The sequence below is a fragment of the Leopardus geoffroyi genome, chromosome C1 (assembly GCF_018350155.1).
Source record: "Leopardus geoffroyi isolate Oge1 chromosome C1, O.geoffroyi_Oge1_pat1.0, whole genome shotgun sequence".
Taxonomy (NCBI): Eukaryota; Metazoa; Chordata; class Mammalia; order Carnivora; family Felidae; genus Leopardus; species Leopardus geoffroyi.
The window spans coordinates 64,182,240-64,202,162 of record NC_059328.1 but is presented as its reverse complement, the minus strand read 5'-3'; the positions used below and the strand labels follow the sequence as shown (position 1 = coordinate 64,202,162).

The window sequence follows — 19,923 nt, the reverse complement described above, 5'->3', positions numbered from 1 at the left end:
GCAATTATTTATATAATTACTTTATGACTCCCAAAAGAAAGTAAGTGGCTCCCCTCAAACCTGCACCTTGGAGCCACAGGGGTAAGAGGAAAGGAGAGGGGGGATAGGAATAAAACTTAAATTTATTTCAGAAGAAATCAGTCTATAAATGATTTTATAGTGTGAGGTATGTATAAAATGAAAGATGGCTGGTTTGGGCCATGGTGAATATGTTCATTTGCTGTGAAGAGTGAGCCTAGGGGTCAGGATGGCAGCCCTAATGGGTGTCCATACCTTGAGGTAATGCAACAATTCCCTTTTGCAAATAGCTTATGCACTGTTCTCACCTACCTCCATCCTCCCTGTCTCCAGTTCAATTGTGTGCTAGTATCTGAGTGTTCCTTCTAAAATGCTGATTCACCCCCTCCTCACACTTCACAGGGGCTTCCCAAAAGACATGGCAATTCTCTTTCTAATGACTCATCATCAGCCATACTAAAGTTCTGTTTTGACTGTTTTCAAGTAAGGCTGCTGACCACCCATGAGGCTTGTTAAAATGCAGCTAACTGGGCTCCACTCAGATGCCCTAAAATCAGAGTCTTTGCAGCTGGACCTGGAGGTTAAGAAACTCAACCCAACTATCTATCCACATCTGGTCTGGCTGCCATGACCGAGGGGGTCTTTTTTCATTCCATTTTAAATGGAATGATGTTTGGCAGCCTTCACATCTACCTCCCTATCAACAGCAGCAGCAGCAGCGAGCTCTTAACAAAGCTCTGATTGAGGCAAATAGCCAAAGACAGCTTAGCCCTTCTCTCTGGCACTGTGTCTTCCAGCTGAACCGGAGATATAATTCACGGCAGCAAACCTGAAACTGCAACTCTTGACAGATTAATTCCATAACAAAAATCAATCATGGCACTTGTTGCCGGCATACATAATATTTTGAGTTTCCTGTCTAGCACCACTGAGAAGCAGACCTCCTTGACCTTGACTACATTAAATGAATGCGCTGATACGGTAATGTAATCAGCTGATCACTGCATGTGCCAGCATCCCAGGTCTGTATAACAGTGATCAGCATTGAGCTCTTGTTTCCTGTGGCGCCTCCTAACCCCACCAAGTTGCCATCCTTACTAGCAGAATGTCTCTTCTAGCCAAAAATAGTAGTTGCAGCAACATCCTGAGAAGGTCTTATTTTTCGACTGTTCGCCTCAGGCGAACAGCTGATCATATGTCAGCTGATTTGCCTGCTAGCTTCTCCCTGAGCAAATATCAGCCAGCCAAAGTGTGGTGGGGTTGGGGGCGGGGGTGTGGAGCTCACACTGGAAAATCCCACTTTGACCACAGATAAAATACCCTCTTGTTCAGAAAACTTCTTGTTCACTCCTTGGGCCAAAGAGGCTAAACGGGGAAGGAAACATGGATAGGCAGCTGGGGGAACACATCTCTTATATAATGAGCAAATTGCAAAGGCTAGAGCCATGGGGGTGCCAGGTGGATGGAATGGAGAGAAGAAAAACACTTCTCCTTTTTAAGATTAGAGAAGTTGAGGGACTAGATTACAACTGACAATGTGAATTGCATTCGGTGGAAGAACCATCTGGAAAAGGGCTACTGACAATTCCATTGGATTGCCTAACATAGTATGGGTCAAGAATTAGGTGAAGACTTCCATGGTTGATCTCTCTTGAGAGACAAAGCTTCTAAGTAATGTAGAGTGAACGTCACTGGAAGTATCTTCCCAGAAACCAGAATCACTGTTGCTGATTTGCCCAATTTGGTTATTTCTCAGATAAAACAAGTGATATTTGGGCTGCTGAGGAAGGAGAGCTGATGTGGCCTCCATCAGCCAGCAACCAATACCAATACCAATAGAAAAGTCTTGTGTATCATGTCTAACCAGAAGCATCCTTGCATGAGTATTTCAAGTATTCAAAGATGGTTAGGAGGCATACCTAGATTTAGATACCTACGTGCCAAATGGAGATGTTTCACTTTCAAGTCTCTCAATTTACCTTTTAATCAAATGATCCTGTGGCAAAAGGGAAGAGCTAATTAAGTATTTCATTATCTGACTGGTATAACAAAGCACAAAGTGACAGTGGGGAAAAAAAATCAGCATTGGGAAACATCTGTCTCACTCTAATGCTGAGAATGTCACAGCCTAGGACAGCATATGCAGATGGAGGATTTTAAAAATTGAAATAGAGGAATCTTCAAATAGCATGTTATAGAAATACCTCCAGGGAATAAACTCCAGGTAAAATTTGCTCTTTAAACCTGTACATAGAATTTACTGTTCTTAGCAATGATAGTGTATCTGTACAAAGAAAATCATGTTCAAGTTGGCAGTGATTTAATGAATACAAGGAAATTATACTAGAATTTACTGTGTATTGTCTCTCTCATGCTCCAAGCTTTCCAAAGTGTCTTACTGACAAGGAATTAAAATGCCAACAGACCAGGTATGGTGGGCAATGGTAAAATATCTGCTCTTATCCCAGTAGCTTACAAATTGCCTCTCCTTGGTTGCTGAAGAATGTTGACTGTGGATGTCACAGCTGTCCCTGCAATTCTTTGAACAGGAAGTGAGATCTGGGATTCTCCCTGGTTAGTGTAATTTAAGAGAGAACTCCATTTGTAGCCTCTTCTACTAATATTGGAGTAAACCAGTATGCATATAGGGCTATGCATTTACCCTGAAAATGTGCTGCCCAAAGTCAAATCACTCAAAAGTACCTAAGCAAATAGAAACCCACAGCTAAATTATTTCTAATGTATAGAAATGATAGATCACTAGCATAGAAATATAAAAAATACAGATTAGCAAAAGAAGAAATAAAAACAATTTATAATCTCACTCCAAGAAGAGTTAATTGGCACAATGCCTGGTGCATAATAGGTGCTTCAGAAATATTTGTTGGGGTGCCTGGGCAGCTCAGTTGGTTGAATGTTTGACTTCGGGTCAGGTCATGATCTCGCGGTCAGTGAGCTCAAGCCGCGCGTCAGGCTTACGCTGATAGCTTAGAGCCCAGAGCTTACTTTGGATTCTGTCTCCCTCTCTCTCTGTCTCTCTCTTACTCATGCTCTGTTCTCTTTGTCTCTCAAAAGTGAATAAATGGTAAAAAAAAAAAAAAAGGAAATATTTGTTAAATAAATATTTCCTATTCTTTTTAATGCAAATATATACATTCTTTAAATAAAAAATTGTATCATATTGTAGCTACTTTTATGAAACCTGATTGTAAAACCTTTAGCACTAGATTGTAAATAGCTTTCCAAGTCATTAAATATTCTAATAGTTTACCCGACTGTTTAGCATTATAATTTTGGGACAGATTTGGACTAAAAATTACACAGCATCTAGTAACATATTCTCATTCTTTCATCCATTCAATAAATATTTTTTGAGTACTTACTATGTGCAAGCCTCTATTCTGAACACTTGTATGCATCAGGGAACAGACAAAACTCTTGCCTTTCAAGGAACTTACATTGTATTTGAGGGAGACAGGTCACCAAATTGAGCATAATAACTAAGTGTTTGAAGATGGATATTCACAGAAGAGAGTACAGTGGGATAAATAGTATCAGGAAAATAGAGGAAGAGTAGCAATTTTAAAAGATGAAATTTAAATAAAGTCTTAAAGAAGGAGAGGGATTTGGTTACAGGAATATTTTTTGAGGAAAGCGTTTCTGGCAGAGGAAACAGTCAAAGCAAAGGCCTTACAGTTGGAATCTAACTGGCATGTTCAGGGATCAGCAAGGTGGCCAGAGCAGGTACAGTGGAAGGAGAGCAGAGGACGTGGTTGGAAAAGCACAGAGGGAACAGGAGTTTTGGCATCTCCTCTAAGGGAAACTGGGAGACCTTGCAGTGTTTTGAGCAGAGAAATGACACAATAGGACTTCTATTTTTACAGGATCTGCCTGAGTGCTATGTCAAGAATAGAATGTACAGGAAAATGTGTGAGAGGCTACTGCAGTGAGGCAAGCAGCAGTGGTGATGGCTCAAACCAGAAAAGGACTGTGAAGGTGGTAAGAAGTTTACTTTTGGATAGATTTTGAAGGTAGTGCTAGTAGTGTTTACTGATAGGTGGGATGTGTGCAAGAGAAAGAGAAGTGTGAAAATTAACCCTAGGCATTTGGGCTGAGCAACTGGAAAGGTAGAGTTTCTTTGTATTAAGACAGGAAAACTGTGGGTGGGGCAGATTTCAGGATTCAGTTTGGGGTATGTGAAATTTGAGATGTTTATCAAACATTCAAGTGGAGATATTGAGGATGTAGTTGGATTTAAGAGTTTGGAATTCCGGAGGAGTTCAGGAAATATGAGTCCAAGCTGGAGATAAAGTCTGGGAGTCATGGACATAAAGATGGTTTTTAGGTCAATGGACTAGGTGAGATCACATAGGTGTAAGTGCAGGAAAAAGAGAGAGAGAGAGACAGAGACAGAGGCAGAGACAGAGAGTCCAGAGGGCTGAGGCATTCCAACATTACCATGTCCACCATGAGAAGATGAAGACCTAGCAGAAAAGACTTAATGGGAATCCCTGGTGAGCTAGAAGAAAAACCATGTGTGTGTGTGTGTGTGGGGGGGGGTTCCAGGAAGTCATAAAGAAAATGTATTTAAAAAGAAGGTAGGATTATGTCAACTGCTGCGAACAGGATCACTGCTACTAGTCAAGATCTTTGTGTGAGGTAGAAAAAGTCACCCTCTCCAGGTGGTAAGACCAGTGGGGACTAAACTGACGTCCACCCATCCCCTTTTCCAGGAGCCGGGTACAGGTACAGCTGCACAACTGTATGTAGTATCCCTCACCAATGGTGGGAAAGATAAGGTCCAAGAATTAACCACTGAATTTAGCAACATGGATGCCACGGATGCCCTTGACAGGAGGGATTTTGGAGGAGTGGTGGTTATAAAACCATCAATGTTAAGGGTTTAAGAGAGAATGAGAGCAGATGAATTAGAGACAGTGAAAACAGATAGCTCTTTGGAGGAGACATGCTACAGAGAGGAGCAGAGAAGTCAGACAGTAGCCGGTGGGAGGTAGAGGGTCCGAGCAAAGGAAGGGACAGCGGTGTATTTGTGGGCTAATGGGACCGAGACACGGTATCATCCTCTTGCCTTGACCACTGCAGTGACTTTCTGTTTTCTTACATCCACTCTTGGATCCTGCAGTCTTTTCTCCAAATATCCCCTTGGTGTGATCCTCTTAGATTATAAATTCAATAATGTCATAATCTCTTCCCATCACACTTAAAATGAAATCCAGAGTCTCGACCATGACCTGCCTACCAAGATCCTGCTTGCTTAAGTCACCCCCATATTTCCTACCTCTTGTTCCTTCAAGTATGCAGCTCCAGCCGAGCTGGCCTGCTACCCACCCCCCCCCCCCCCCCACACACACACACACACACACGCGGAGTCCTCCCAGCTCAGGCTCTGTACTTGCTGTCCCTTTCATCTGGAACTCTCGGCCAGGCCAGTTTGCACAGGCCTCGCTTCCACATCTCACCCAGATCTCCGCCAAAACGTTGCTTCCCTAGTCCTTACCTGACACATTAGGGTCTCCCTATCACAAGCTGTTATTGTGCTATTGGTCTTTCCATGGTGCTAATCACTATTTGACTTTGTGTAATTCCTTATTTCTGTTTGTCTTCCCCCAAACGTGCAAGATCTGTGAAGACAAAGATGTTGTCCTATTCACATGTTTACCCCCAGCCGTTACAGTAATGTCTGGCACATGGCAGACACTTAGTAAGTATACTTTACATACACGAATAATGGGAAAATTACCACAATTGCCATTATGAGCTCTTTTTTTAAAGTTTATTTAATTTTAATTTATTAAAGTTATTTATTTATTTATTTTAAACAATTTTTTTAATGTTTCGTTTTTAGAGAAAGAGACAGAGCATAAGTGTTGGGGGGTGGGGGGCAGGTGGAGCAGAGAGAGAGACACAGAATCTGAAGCAGGTCCCAGACCCCGAACTGTCAGCACAGAGTCCGACGGGGGCTTGGAACTCCCAAACCGCGAGATCATGACCTATGTTGATGGTGGATGCTTAACCGACTGAGCCACGCAGGCACTCCTCTTTATTTATTTTGAGAGAGACAGAGAGCATGAGTGAGGTAGGGGCAGAGAGAGAGGGAGAGAGAGAATCCCAAGCAGGCTCTGTCCTGTCAGCGCACAACCTGACATAGGGCTCAAAGTCATGAACTTGAGATCATGACCTGAGCGGAAACCATGAGTTGGACACCCAGACCCTATGAGCTCTTTAATGATTTTTAATATATTGGCAATTAAAGGCCAATTAAGGGTCATTGGCCTTGACAGATGAGCAGAGAGGAACTCCAGTGCACACCTTTCTTTTCAGCATATACACGCATGTGCCCTGAAGATGGGCAAAAGTCTTGGTTCAACCTAATCGCACTGTTTAGGATTTTAATGTAACGGAAAAAGGTTGGTAGGCCACAAAATCAGAGATGTCCTCTTTTGTAGTGGAGAGGACACTGGCTACACATCAGAATGCCTGGTTCCAGGCTCCACTCTGCCAGGTGTCCGTGCTGGGTGCTTTCTGCAAGTCACTTAATCTCTCTGTGTCTTTGGTCTCTAATTTTAAACTTGTGAGAAATAATACCGCATGTAGTTCTCTCACCTCATTGCTTGAGGGCCAAGTGAGATATCTGGGATAGTGCTAAACAAATGCGCATAGATATTTTCTCTGGATGAAAAGAAAGTGTTTGAAGTGAACTAGGCAGGGTGGGGGGAGAGAACGCAGAGTTCTGCTGCAGTGTAGGCACCATCTGGCTCTTTAAAATGTGTCCCTCAGGAAGAAAAATGAGCCTGTTGTTGAGGCTATGGTAAAGAATCATTCCGAAAGTGATATTTTCCAACTCTAATAAGTCTGTGATCAAACAATCAGTTTCTAGGGTAAAGGCCACTACTTTCCACTAACTGACCTGGAAGCATGTACCATATATTTAATGTCAAGACTGTGCAAGCATAGCAGTTTCTGCCTGGAGAGAATGGAAAATAAAATCTGGTGGAAGAGACCAGACACTCCCATCTAGCTGGGAACTGGGAAAGAAACATGCCTCCAAAGACCTCCTGAGGTGCTGCCTGGCAAATGCCAGCCTGTCCCTGGAGTGACCGGAGGTAGTATTTAAAATGCAGTAATGTGTACAGCATAGTTGCAAGAAAGGAGGAGCTACCTGAAGGGATGTGCAAGCCAGGAATGGCGGGGGAGTCGGCATAGCTCGGGGCTCTCTTTACATTCCCTCTCCCTCCCCACAGCATTTTCTTCCTGCTCTCCTTACCTGCTCCAGTCCTCTCTTCCACCATCACCTTTCTCTGCTTACTCATGCTTCTTCCCTCAGTTACCTCAGTGTATGCATGACCCATGGGGGTCACCCTGAACCTGTATCATTCTATGTGCAGGGGCCCAGATAACTAAGATAGCCTCTTAGTTTCCCAGGTCCAAATATCTATGGAGAAACATTCTGAGTCTGGCCACATAAATCTAGGGCTCCTGGTCTCTCTATTTTGCACTGCCCTTGAGGGAGAAGCCCATCCTGGACTATAGCTGTGTGTGGCTGGAGTGACGTCACATGGTGCAGAATGGGGTTCTGCTCATTGGCAGAGACTGTGGGCATGGGCAGATTCCCTGAGCAAGGATTAGGAGGGACAGACATTTTAAGTGATACCTTGTATAGGTGAGGTCTGTGTGTGGGTTGCTCCCATAGTCTCTTCTAGAATTGGTATTTATTCAAAAAGTAAAAAAAAAAAAAAAAAAAAAAAAAAAAAAAAAAAGAAGGCTGTTAAAAGAGACAGGTTCAATAGGTTACCAAATCTCACACTTAAAATCTTTCTTCTTGTCTATCAGTCTAGAATATTTTATGTCAGTCTTATTCATTTTCAAGGCTAACAAACTGGTTTCTAATATGCCAAAAAAGGGGAATAGACACTAGTCCCATTAAATCATAAGAGCTGTTTGACTATACACACTTTTATCATTGTAGGCTTGAGCTGCCCATGCCATGTAGCACAACTGGGGATCCCTTCCTCTGATACCCACCCACACAGCTCTTAGTCAGTTCTCCAAGAGGCTCTTCCTGGTTCCTAGCAGTGAGAAATGGACATCACACTATGACCTCATATTCCCAGGAACACCCTTTTGGCTGTACAGACAACCAATGTTTGGCAAATATTCAATTCAAACAAGGAAATCCTAAGACTTTTTCACCTGCCAGATTGAAAATAGAAGCTTCATTGGACAGATGGAGGAGATCAAGACTCCCTGCTCTGACCATCAATGCCCCTGATACCATCCTTCTATAAAAATGAATTTTTATGCCATTGTCATAGAGATGGAAACTGGGAATGCTCTCCTCTTGGCACTCAGCTACCGGCACTGCCTGAGTGTGCAACTGGCCCAGGGCTTGGACAAGTATGTGGCCTCTTAAGAGATTGTCTCAGAACAAGAGTGGGCTTGGAACTCTATATCCCAGAATCTGAATTTCAGTGAAACTGTCACCCCCACAAACCATTAACAGCCAGAGAATTATCTTCTGGGATTGTCTTGAAGTGGGGGCTTCTAGGGCTTTCTTGATTGTACCCTGTAACCAGCCACTTACCATTTATTTAAAAAAAAAGCATGAGGACCTCAGGTTCTGCTCAGTTAGTGGCACTGATTGTGAAAGGTTGTTATGACTCGCATTCAATCCTAGATTTCTGGACTTGTTCAGGGAGGCATTCACACAGATAGATTTCTAGCTGGCAGACAGCCTCTTTATGGTTGAGCAAGCCACCAGTGAAAGATGGAATTTCACACCTCACCCTGGCAGTTTGACTACCACTAATGGGTGTCTTAGAACACCTGAAAGTAGAGTCTTTAAATAATGTTCTTTCTGACCATAAAGTCCAGATGGGGATGAGGATGATGAGGATGATGATGATGATAGTATCAGTAAGCCCCATAAGATACCTGGGAGTGTTAAGTGACTTGGCTAGGGTCACATACATAGTAAATGGCCCCAGTTTTAGAAAGGTTTCCGTTATCATTAAGGATAAACATACAGGTGTTTAGAGTTCTACATGTGCATAGATGATTCACTCTCAATTTTTCCAGCCTAGTTTCATTTCTAACTTTCAAAAGGGGGAATATTGACTTGGATTCTAGATATTTAGGGGCTAAAAAGGTTCCATCCACCTCTCTTTACATCCTGAACCACCTACAGGATGCACTGTGGCATGGGGGGGGGGTGTTGGAAGACAGATTTAATAGCAGAAATTGCCCTTAGAGGGCTGAACTGTGCCTGTGTTTACTCTTCAGACAAGGGACACTGGATAAGAAAGCACACATCTTTGCAGGAAGGATGGCTTTAGAGGTTCTGAGACTGGACTGTCATGTGCAGCTGGGCAGTCTGGTACTACAAAAGGCACCTGGCTTAAATCAAGTGTGGAAATATTAAATTACATGCCTAGGTCATAGGGCTGGTAAGTGACAGAACTCCAAAGACAATGCCTGAAAAACAGCAGACTATCAGTATATGGTTATTGAATGAATGACAGAATCCAAATCAAACTTTCCATTCCAAAGGCAATGTAGTTTCCCTTTGGACAGTCTGCTTCCGTCTTAAATGTCTTTTATTAATTAACATCGAGAATAAAGGGGATTCTTAATTTTACATGTTATCTCTGAAACAGAAACATCATGTTTCAACAGTAAATAATCACATCAGAGCAATGCTATTATGAAGATGGTAGGAACTTAGTCATTCTGACTATCCTCCTTGTCGACCTGGAATTTCCTTTGTGTTTGGCAGTGGAATAGCAAATGAGTCTAAAATTAGTTTCAATGAATATCAGAAGAAAAGAATCCCACTTGAGATGATTATGTTACTGTGAATATGATAGGCTGACTGAGATGTCAGTTACCCCTACTGAGAAGACCAGTGTATCAGATGGAAATACACAATGACTCACACCTGAGTGGGACCATTCCTGAGATCCATCAGGTAAGCTAATTCAGGACTGCTTCATGTTTTAAAGGCCAGTTGAAAATGATCACTGTGGTATTGCCATAACACAACCTGTCACAGTTTAGAATGCAGCATACAGTTAAATAACCTATCCAAGGATGTTACCTTAATCCAGTAGCAGCATGAAAGACCTTGTCCACTAGTAAGGCATGCCCGTAGCATGGGTGGAGACGGCCCTTGGTGAGCACTCCACTTGGTATTTAACAGAGGAGAAAAGGCTTAATGAGGTCCTTTTTGGATTTAAAAATCTGAGAAGGGGTGCCTGGGTGGCTCAGCCAGTTAAGTGTCTGATTTTGCTCAGGTCACGATCTCACAGTTTGAGTTTGAACCCCGCATTGGGCTCTGTGCTGAGTCTGTTTTGGATCCTCTGTCTCCCTCTCCCTCTGCCCCTCTCCTGGGTGCATGTGAGTGCTCTTTCTCTCTCTCATTCTTTCTGTCTCTCAAAAATGAATATTTAAAAAAATATCAGAAATTTTTCTCTCTCTACCTCTCTACCCCACCCCTTCTTCCTTCTCCCCCTCCTCTTTTCTTTCTTGAGCTCCCAGGATCAGTGAAATTTGTAAACTCCTAACTACGTTAGTGAAGTGCTCTGTAATGCAATTCTTAGTGCTAGAAATGGAGCCATTGAGCCCAGTTGAAACCCTATAAAATAACTTACCTCCCTGGATTACTCCAGCGGTGATTTGTCTTCTCATCAGTTGATCTCACTCAACAACAGAGTGAATTTTATTTTTCTTTGAATGCAAGCAAATGCTTTGCTTCCTACTTGTCTTCTGACCTGTCTGTGGATATTGGGAACTGAGGTAGGGAAAATTGGCAGAAGGAATATGGAGGGGTAAGGGCAGAGGGTGCCAGAAACATGGCTGGAATCCATGTTTCTGCATTCCTAGCCAGAACGGACTTATTAAACCATTTAGGTATGCAAAGGGCAAGCGCACCTCCAAGGTGACCTTGAGGGTGAGGGTGAGGGAAAGGCTCACTCCTGTTCCAGTTCTGTCTCACTGCATCTTCCTTTCATTATGGCATGACACAGCCATAGTAAGCAGCACGGGAGGGGGGCTGAAAACAAGTGATGCACCACCCAGGATAGGCTTGTATCCATAAAAGGACCCATCACAGAGACCCAGGGTCTGGCCGGGACTAGAAAGAGGAGATTTTCAAGTTCTTGGGCTCCAGCATCTCTCTTCTTCAAAATGGAGAAACTGATCATTTAAAATGCTAAATGATCTTCAAGGTCTTTCTAGCTCTGCACAAACTTATTGAATCCAAAGTATGATTTTTTTTTTCAACGTTTATTTATTTTTGGGACAGAGAGAGACAGAGCATGAATGGGGGAGGGGCAGAGAGAGAGGGAGACACAGAATCGGAAACAGGCTCCAGGCTCTGAGCCATCAGCCCAGAGCCTGACGCGGGGCTCGAACTCACGGACCACGAGATCATGACCTGGCTGAAGTCGGACGCTTAACCGACTCCGCCACCCAGGCGCCCCCAAAGTATGATTTTAATTATTGTTCACCTAGTGCCCATCACCAGCACATCACCTCCAATTTTCCCTTGGATATATTTATTGACTTAAAGGTTTTCCTCCCCCTCAAGTTTTAGGAACTTAAAATGGAATTAGGATTGTCACATATCACATTTGAATGGTGTCTCTGTCATACAAAAGCACTCTGTTCTCTCAGAGGAATAGGATGCAAAATAATTCCTTAATTAGTTTAGGGGTTGTGAACAGGGTGAACAGAGCTCGAGGATGAGAAGTGTTATAAATTTTTTTTTAGTTTAAGCAGAAAAAAATATTTCTGGGAAAAGACTTATTTCATCAGATTGTCACTTAACAGTTTAGTAAGATTTATAAAATGTTGACTCCAAAATGATGGTTCAATAGCCACGTTTGGGTGGTCTGTAGTAAGTGAACTTGGGGGCTGGGTAAAAACTAGATTCCCTTTGGAACAAGGCAAAAATAGCCCAAGTAACCCCACAGCATGTGGGCGACTCATTTCCAACCATATCTCACATTAACAGGTCACGTGGAAAAAGTGTCATCTTGGTTAAAGTCAGTTGCATAGTTTAAACAACAAATCCTGCAGCCCAGAGATCACCTGTGGGGCTTAGTTCGGTGACTAGAATACTGATCTAGAAAACCTTACAAGTCTGGAGAAAATTACCTGCAGCTGCCTGAAAAGCACGATGAATTTCAAGAAATATCATTTTTATTTTTAGAGTTTGGTGACTAACACCCTACTTAACCTTAAGATACTGATATTACAAGGAGCCATGGTGTGGTCCAGCATTGGCATATATAAAGACAAAGCTGCTTTGTCAGAGATAGATTTATGTGAGGGCTATTGTGTTGTTATCATGATGATTATATGATTATGTTATTCTGATATTAAGATTGAAAAAATATGTATACGTAGGCGGGTAAGCAAATCAAGCTTTGTATTTTGATCTGAGAGAAACTGAAAGACATCTTCTAAGGCAAAGAATTTTCTAAGTTCCTTTTGTTTGAATGAATTGTCTGTCTCCTACACTTGTGTAGGCTATTTTGGGTGCCGATTAGAAGTTTAGGAAAACTTTTTAGTGACATGGTTTCTACTTGATAAGACTGACTTCTGCAATCATCTTTTTTTCCCCTTTGGTTTTTGCTTGTGAGACACATGCACAGCTTAGGTTTTACAAACTTGCAAAATTAAGTTTTGTCTGAAGCACAAGAAGGCATGCCACCTCCAGCTGGGAGTGAGCAGTTGGTTCTCTGGCCCTTGCTCAGCATGGCAGTACCAGTTTAGAACTCACATTTGGAGCCAGTGTCAGGCGAGTTCTTGGGAAGCATGGAGACCATTAAGTAAGGTATTAAAGCTGGAAATGACTTAGTTGAGGCTACGCTTGGAACCTGCAACCGCAGCTTGGAGTTTTAGGCCATTAATATCTCTAGCTGCTTATTCCTCCTCTTCTTCTTCCTCTTGTAAATGAGCAACAGAAGACCAGACAATACATCTACCGCGTGCATGGAATTCTCTGTTAATTTCCCCAGGTCCTTTGAAGACACCTCTTCTTTCCCTTGCTAGCTTTTCTTGGGTCTGATTTCCTAAGGAAATCAGAAAGAAGATTTGAATGTTTAGGGTCATTTCCAAGGACAGAAGATGTGAATATCCAGCAGGGTAAAGGAAACCAAAACAGAAAGAGTATAGACACCCAGGGAGACACTGGGAAAATAACAACAACAATAACAACAACAACAACAAAGTTAAACAGAGACTGGCTTGAGGCACAAGGAAGTGGAACATTAGTCATGAAAATGGAAAGAAATCTAACAGAATTCTTATTTGAGAGATGGTCTCCAGATGTACAGCCCATGTGTTTGGTGAAAAATGCATTGTATCATCATTACTCCCCAGAACTGGTATCAGAAACCTTTAGAGAATTAAACTCTGCTTTTACATAATTTCCATTATCTTAATCTTTTGTTGTTTTGGTGGTGGTAAAATATAAGTAATGTAAAACTTGACATTTTAATCATTCTTAAGGTATAATTAAATTCAATGGCATTAATTACAATCACAATGTTTTATAACCATCACCACTGCCTATTTCCAAAACATTTTATCACTCTGGATAGAATCTCTGTAACCATTAAAGCAGTAAATCACCATCCTCCCCCTACCCCAGTTAGTCCTTGGTAACCTCTAATCTACTTTCTGTCTGTATGAATTTTTCTATTTTAGATATTTTATATAAGTGAAATTATACATCAGTCCTTTTGTGTCTGGCTTATTTCACATGCCATAATGTTTTCAAGGTCATCTATATGGTAACATGTATCAGAATTTCTTTCTTTTTTATGGACTAATAATATTCCACTGAATGTATATACCACATTTTGTTCATCCATTCATCTATAATGAACACTTGGGTTGTTTCCATCTCTTGGCTCTTGTGAATAGCGCCACAATTACCTAGTCTTTTAAAACTTACAATAGCCATTTTTTGAAGAATGTTCTTTCCTGCAAGGTTAATTCTTCAAGGGACAGTTTTCAAATAACTTTGCTGAGGAAAAGAATTTCCAGATCCATTCTGGCTGCTTAATATGGTGGGAGCCACATTCTTGATCTGAGTATCAAGTCTGCAGAATCACTTCTGAACTTGTTCTTGCTCCACAAGGTGAATCAAGGGTTATCAGAGAACATTACTGCCTTAGGTCCCTGAATGAACCTGGATGGTAAACAATGCTCAGCATCAAGTCCAAAAATAGAAGAGAGGTGAGATTTAAGAGAAGAGTGAGTGACTGAATTATCAGCTGAGAGAGTTAACAGGAGGAACTATGTGGTTTTAGAGCTAAGGAGAATGAGTCAATCAGGGATTCATATAGGAGACAGACCCACTCTAAATACTTAAAGCAAGAAGGGATTGAAGATGGGGAATTTGTTGCTTCCAAAATTGTCAGAAGGATTGGTGGAGTGGGTATGAAGAGGGCACTAGAATGTTCTCAAAACCATTCTTCACTGACCCCTAAGAGAGTTACCATCTGAAACCATCACTGGAGCTAAGAATTCAAGAACATGCCTTTGTACCAGTGATATAGGGTTCTGGAACTGGAAATCATTGCAGTTGGTGCTGCTTCTGCCTCAACTATCCATGGCAATTGACTAGGGAAATGGATTCTGGATAATACCTGCAGAAATGTCTCACATTCTACAGCCTTGCTTGGCAGCAGAAGCGAAAAAGGTATCTATCTCACTTTCACCTAAGTTCAGTCTGCTCTTATCTTGGGAGCCTTTGCTTTCCAACATAGTAGAACAAACTTGGACAACACTGCAATTCTCCTGCCCTGAATTAGTCTGATGGGCATTAAAGACAATTAGGCTGAATCAAAGGTCATGCATTCCCTGATGTGATTTTCTGTCTTTTTTTTTAGGTAGGATCAAAATAGAGATAGATTGTCTACGGCTATTCACTGAAATCTAAAGTTGGTTAGGAAAAGAAATTGAAAATTAGAAAGAGATCTCATCACTTTGTAGATATTTTTTTTTAATTACAAACTTACAGATGGTGATGAAAAATAGCATTTCCATAGTAATGAATTTAAATGAGTGTCTGGGTCTGTGCAAACAAAGAAGAACTCTATGACTTTAGAGAGAAGTTTCTCCTGGGGAAAAGGGTGGAGGCACCACTATGGGAGTCTAGGGCATCCCAAGCAGAGCTCAGCAACCTCTGGAATGAGCCTCCTAGTTTCCAAGGAAAAGGTTCTAAGTTGGAGACTCAAAACACAGTTCTACTGCTTTCTAACAGAATGAAATTGGTCATATTTTCCACAAGTGTTAAATGGGCTTGAAAGCACCCATTCTACCTAATTTTCTTAAAAGATATTGAAAAGACCAGGTGCAGTAACAGCTCTGACAGTATTATGTGAAAACAATTGAGAGCTATCCATATATAAGGTATTGTTTTTATCATTCTCTTGAGATTAATAAAGTACCTTATACTGCAGGATGCTCTGTTTAGGTAGATTTTTTTAAAAATTGCCATTGAGTTAACTAATTAACTCAACACATATTCATTGTGTTATGTGTCAAGACATCATGCTGGGGCTGGGAAGACAGAGGTAGTTCTTGCCCTTAAAGAACTCCTAGTCCAAAAACTCATAAATAGCATGCCCACTAGATACATAAACAGATCATCTCACTGCCAAGTGGAAAGAGCAATAATTGAGGAATACACTGGGTACTGTGGGACACAGCAACAGATACCTCATGTGGCCAAGGAGAGCTAGGAAAGGCTTACTAGAGGAGGTGAGACAGAGAGAGAAAGGGACAGCATAGCATAAAGGTGCCCTTTGACACTGGTGTCCAACTTTTATTTTTTCTTTCAAGAAAGAAGTCTGTTCAGAAAGAAACAAAAATGTTTCTAGATCACATTAAAAATGGTTTTGGGGTGCCTGAGTGGCTCAGTCTGGTAAGTGTCCAACCCTTGATTTTGGCTCAGGTCATGGTCTCACAGTTCGTGGGATCCAGCCCCGCGTTGGGCTCTGGGCTATTGGTGCAGAGGTTGCTTAGGACTCTCTCTCTCTCTCACTCTCTGCCCCTCCCCTGTGCATGCATGCGTGTGCTCTCTCTCAAAATAAATAAGTAAACATTAATTTAAAAATTGCTATATTAAAAAAATGATTTTAAACTAGGAAATGTAGTACAGTTGACCCTTGAACGACATGAGTTTGAACTGCATGGGTCCATTTATATATGGATTTTTAAAAACAAATATAATACAGTACTATAAATGTATTTTCTCTTCCTTATGATTTTAGTAACAATTTCTTTTCTCTAGCTTGCTTATTACAAGAATACAGTGTACAATACATATAACACGCAAAATATGTGTTAATTGACTGTTTATGTTCTCATTAAGTCTTCTTGTCAACAGTTGCCTATTAAGGGTTAAGTTTCGGGGGAGTCAAAAGTTATACATGGATATTTAGCTGCACGGAGGGTCAGTGCCCCTAACCCTCACATTGTTCAAGGGTCAACTGTACTTTGTGTCAAAGCAGATTTTGGTGTTTCTTCTGTTGCTGAAAGATTTTTGGTTTTGGATAAAATTTTAGAAACTACATTTACCATACTTTGCAGTATCTAATTGTAAGTAGCATCTCTGCAGAAATTTCATAGACATTGAGATCTGGTAGTGACGTAGTGAGACTGAGCAATTAGGAGAGGGTGATGAACTGGCATCCAAATCCAGTCCCAACACATGTAGAGGAAGCCATGGTAGAGAATTCCTAGGTATGAGGAAGTCAGGAAGAGGGGAGCTGACATTGGGTAGGTGTGGGTCTAAGTGGGTTGTAAAGTTTCTGAATCCCAGCAAGAAACGGATCGGGGATATATGCAAAATTCCATGTGAATTCTGAACTCGACTTCTCTATTCTATTTGTAAAATAGCAGTCTTGCTGCAACACTTCTGGGAAGTGTGTATGTGGGGAGGAAGGGGATACTTTTCTGAGCTGCCTTCCTTGAGGACCTCTGTTAGAGTATCACTGGTGGGTGAGTTTGGGAGAAGGAATAAGGCAGGTATGATTTAGTACTTTATCTCTCTCTCTTGGGGAGCTGGCTGCCTTCAGAAAGTACACAATGTACTTTCCTCTGTTCCTGGATGTTCATTGTTTTGCAACGGCCCAATGGAGAGGTAAGAACTATTAGTGTTCAGCATGGCCTACACTTCTTTGGACTTTAATCTTTGAACTCCAATTTCTCCTTGGGAATTCCATAAGGGAAGATGGCTGAAGTTCAAATATGTTGCAATCTTTTTGGTACTGGAGAGTCTTCAGGTTGTCATGTAATCTCATTGCAGAACCACTAATGAACTAAATCAGACATTACGACTGGACATGATTTAGGTGGGGAAACCAAATGGCAGAATGAATTTTCAGCTTTGAGTCTAGAATGAGCTTGTACTGTCCTGTCCTGTCCTGTTCTGACTGACTTCAGAGTCTTCTGGGGGCAAGATCTAAACTCCCTGCTAGTGCTTTGTAAAGGGTGACTTCTTCCCTCAAGAAAATAACCACACCCCTGATCAAATTGTTAGGTTAGGGAATATCTGGGGGAAGTTCATTTTTCCAGCTTCATGTTTCCATATGAAAAATCTCAGTTAATTGATGCATTTGGGGACACTGAGTTCACAATGTTCAGTTTCTTCCTCTCCCTGGGGTCTTTGGAGAGAATAGTTGACAGAAAGTATAAGTTGTGTTCTTCTTTGCTCTCCACCTCCAGGGGAAGCCTGTGGTTGTTCAGCACTTTCAGAGACTGTGGGTGGGTAAGTCTGTTTAAATCAGGACAAAGTATTACCAGGACCACTACCGGTAGTTCTGAATCACCAGTCTCCAATATCAGCTTTCATCATAATCTCCCTGACTTTTGTGTCTCTCTTTTTATTGATTCTAAACTTGGGTCTTTTTTGGTTTTTGTTTTTGGTTCTGAACTTGGGTGAGGAGGGGAGAGGAATGTTAAGGAATAATCCTCTCAAACCCTTATAGGTGCCTGTTGAGAGGCTGTTCCCCACTCCTTGAGCCCATGCTGTCTCATGGTGTGTACCAAAGAGGGTGCCAATGTCACATCCTGAATGGTTGATTCTGCCAGTGATGCACTTCCCTAGTTCAGGCTGTGAGGTCATCAATTTGGGAAGGGCTTTTGCAAAGAAATTCCAGGGTTTCACATAACTCAGTGTCACCAGTGTCTCACATAAAGAAACACAACCTGGCAACCAAAAAAATTTTGTATTTTCCAGGTTCTGTGATAGTCACATTACATAAATCATCTCATTTAATTCTCACCGTGAGTATTTTTGACCACATTTTTATAGATGAGGAAATGCACACACGTGTGCACACTCACACACACATGCACACACACACACACACACACACACACACGAGAATGGCTGCACTGTACCAGGTATTCTGCTAGGTGCTAGGGCTAGAAGGTGAGTGAACAGTAGTTATTGCCTTCTGGTAATTAACAGTCAGGTGTGTGGAGGTGAGGGGAGGAATATAAATATCATAATATAATCACACACTGTAACTAACATACAAGCTAACCAAGGACTGGGGGCTAGGAAGCTTTCCCTGAGGAAGGTGCATTTCAGCTCAAACCCAGAACGTTTGATAGCAAACATTTAAAACCCCAATTAGTTGAGAACTGTTGAAATCATGATTTTCAGGTTCCAACAGACCTGGATTCAAATCCTAGGTTCTTGTTTTGTTTTGTTTTGTTTTTCACTATCTGTGTCAAACCGATCTAAGTTTCAGTTTCACTTTTGTAGAGTGGTGATGGTGATGATGATGATGATGATGATAGTGACACAGTGACAGAGATCTCATTTGGTGAGGATTAAAAGCAATTATACAGGGATGCCTGGATGGCTTAGTAGGTTTAGCATGCAACTCTTGATTTTGGCTCAGGTCATGATCTCATGGTTGACGAGTTCAAGTCCCCCATCAGGCTCTGTGCTGCCAGTGCAGAGCCTGCTTGGGATTCTCTCTGTCTCTCAAAACAAATAGGTAATACATTTTTTGGGTGCCTCAGTGGTTCAGTCAGTTGAGCTTCTGACTCTTGATTTTGGCTCAGATCATGATCTCACATTTGATGAGATCCAGCCCCTGTTGGGCTCTGAGCTGATATCACAGAGCCTGCTTGGGATTCTCTCTCCCTCTCTCTCTGCCTCTCCTCCCACTTGCTCTCTCTCTTTTTCAAAAATAAATAAATAAACATTTAGAAAACAGTTAAATATGTAAACATTTAGCTCAGTGTCTGGCATATGGATTTTCTTTTCTGTTCCTCTTGCTTTTGTCCACTTTTTCCTTCATCTTAGTTGGGCAGTCTTAATTCTGATTCCCAAGAGGCTGACTGTTGATTTTAAAGTTCATTTCCTTTTGGAATGTCTCTTTTGCATGGGAAATTCATGCAAATAGGATTGGTAGAGGTATGTTCTCATACCCAAACTCCCTAAAGTGGATATGTAGATTAAGTGTGCACGTTGTAAACCAAAGATCCATGCCTTATGAAAAAAAGCCCCTCACCATGAGCCAAAGATTAAAAACAAACAAACAAACAAACAAACAAACAAACAAACAAAATAGCTTATCTCTGACAGCATCCTTGCCAGGTGGCCAGTTTTTCTCAGCCCTGATTCCCTGGGGTTTTACTTTCCTTAGGTAAGTTAGAGACCTCTGCTCATTGCCATTGGTTATGGACCTCTGTTCATTGCCTTTGGTTATGGTGCCTTTGGTTATGGTGCAGGTAGTGGCAACTTTGCTGAGCCTTGCTGCCCAGGACACAATTACTCCCAAATGCACTGGGATATTTTGTGTGAGAGAATGCCCTGTTACAAAACACACAGAGAGAAGCAAAACACTG

The 19,923-nt window shown here is 41.7% G+C and overlaps 1 long non-coding RNA gene across 1 annotated transcript in view; it reads left to right on the top strand.

Annotated features, from left to right (window-relative positions):
• Nucleotides 1-3,919: 3,919 nt before the first annotated feature.
• The window catches only part of LOC123598092, a 41,765-nt gene continuing 25,761 nt past the window's right edge, over nucleotides 3,920-19,923 (top strand). The window contains exons 1-2 of the long non-coding RNA XR_006712386.1: nucleotides 3,920-4,532; nucleotides 5,659-5,740. This is a non-coding gene — a long non-coding RNA (uncharacterized LOC123598092). The remainder of the gene's footprint in view (nucleotides 4,533-5,658; nucleotides 5,741-19,923) is intronic.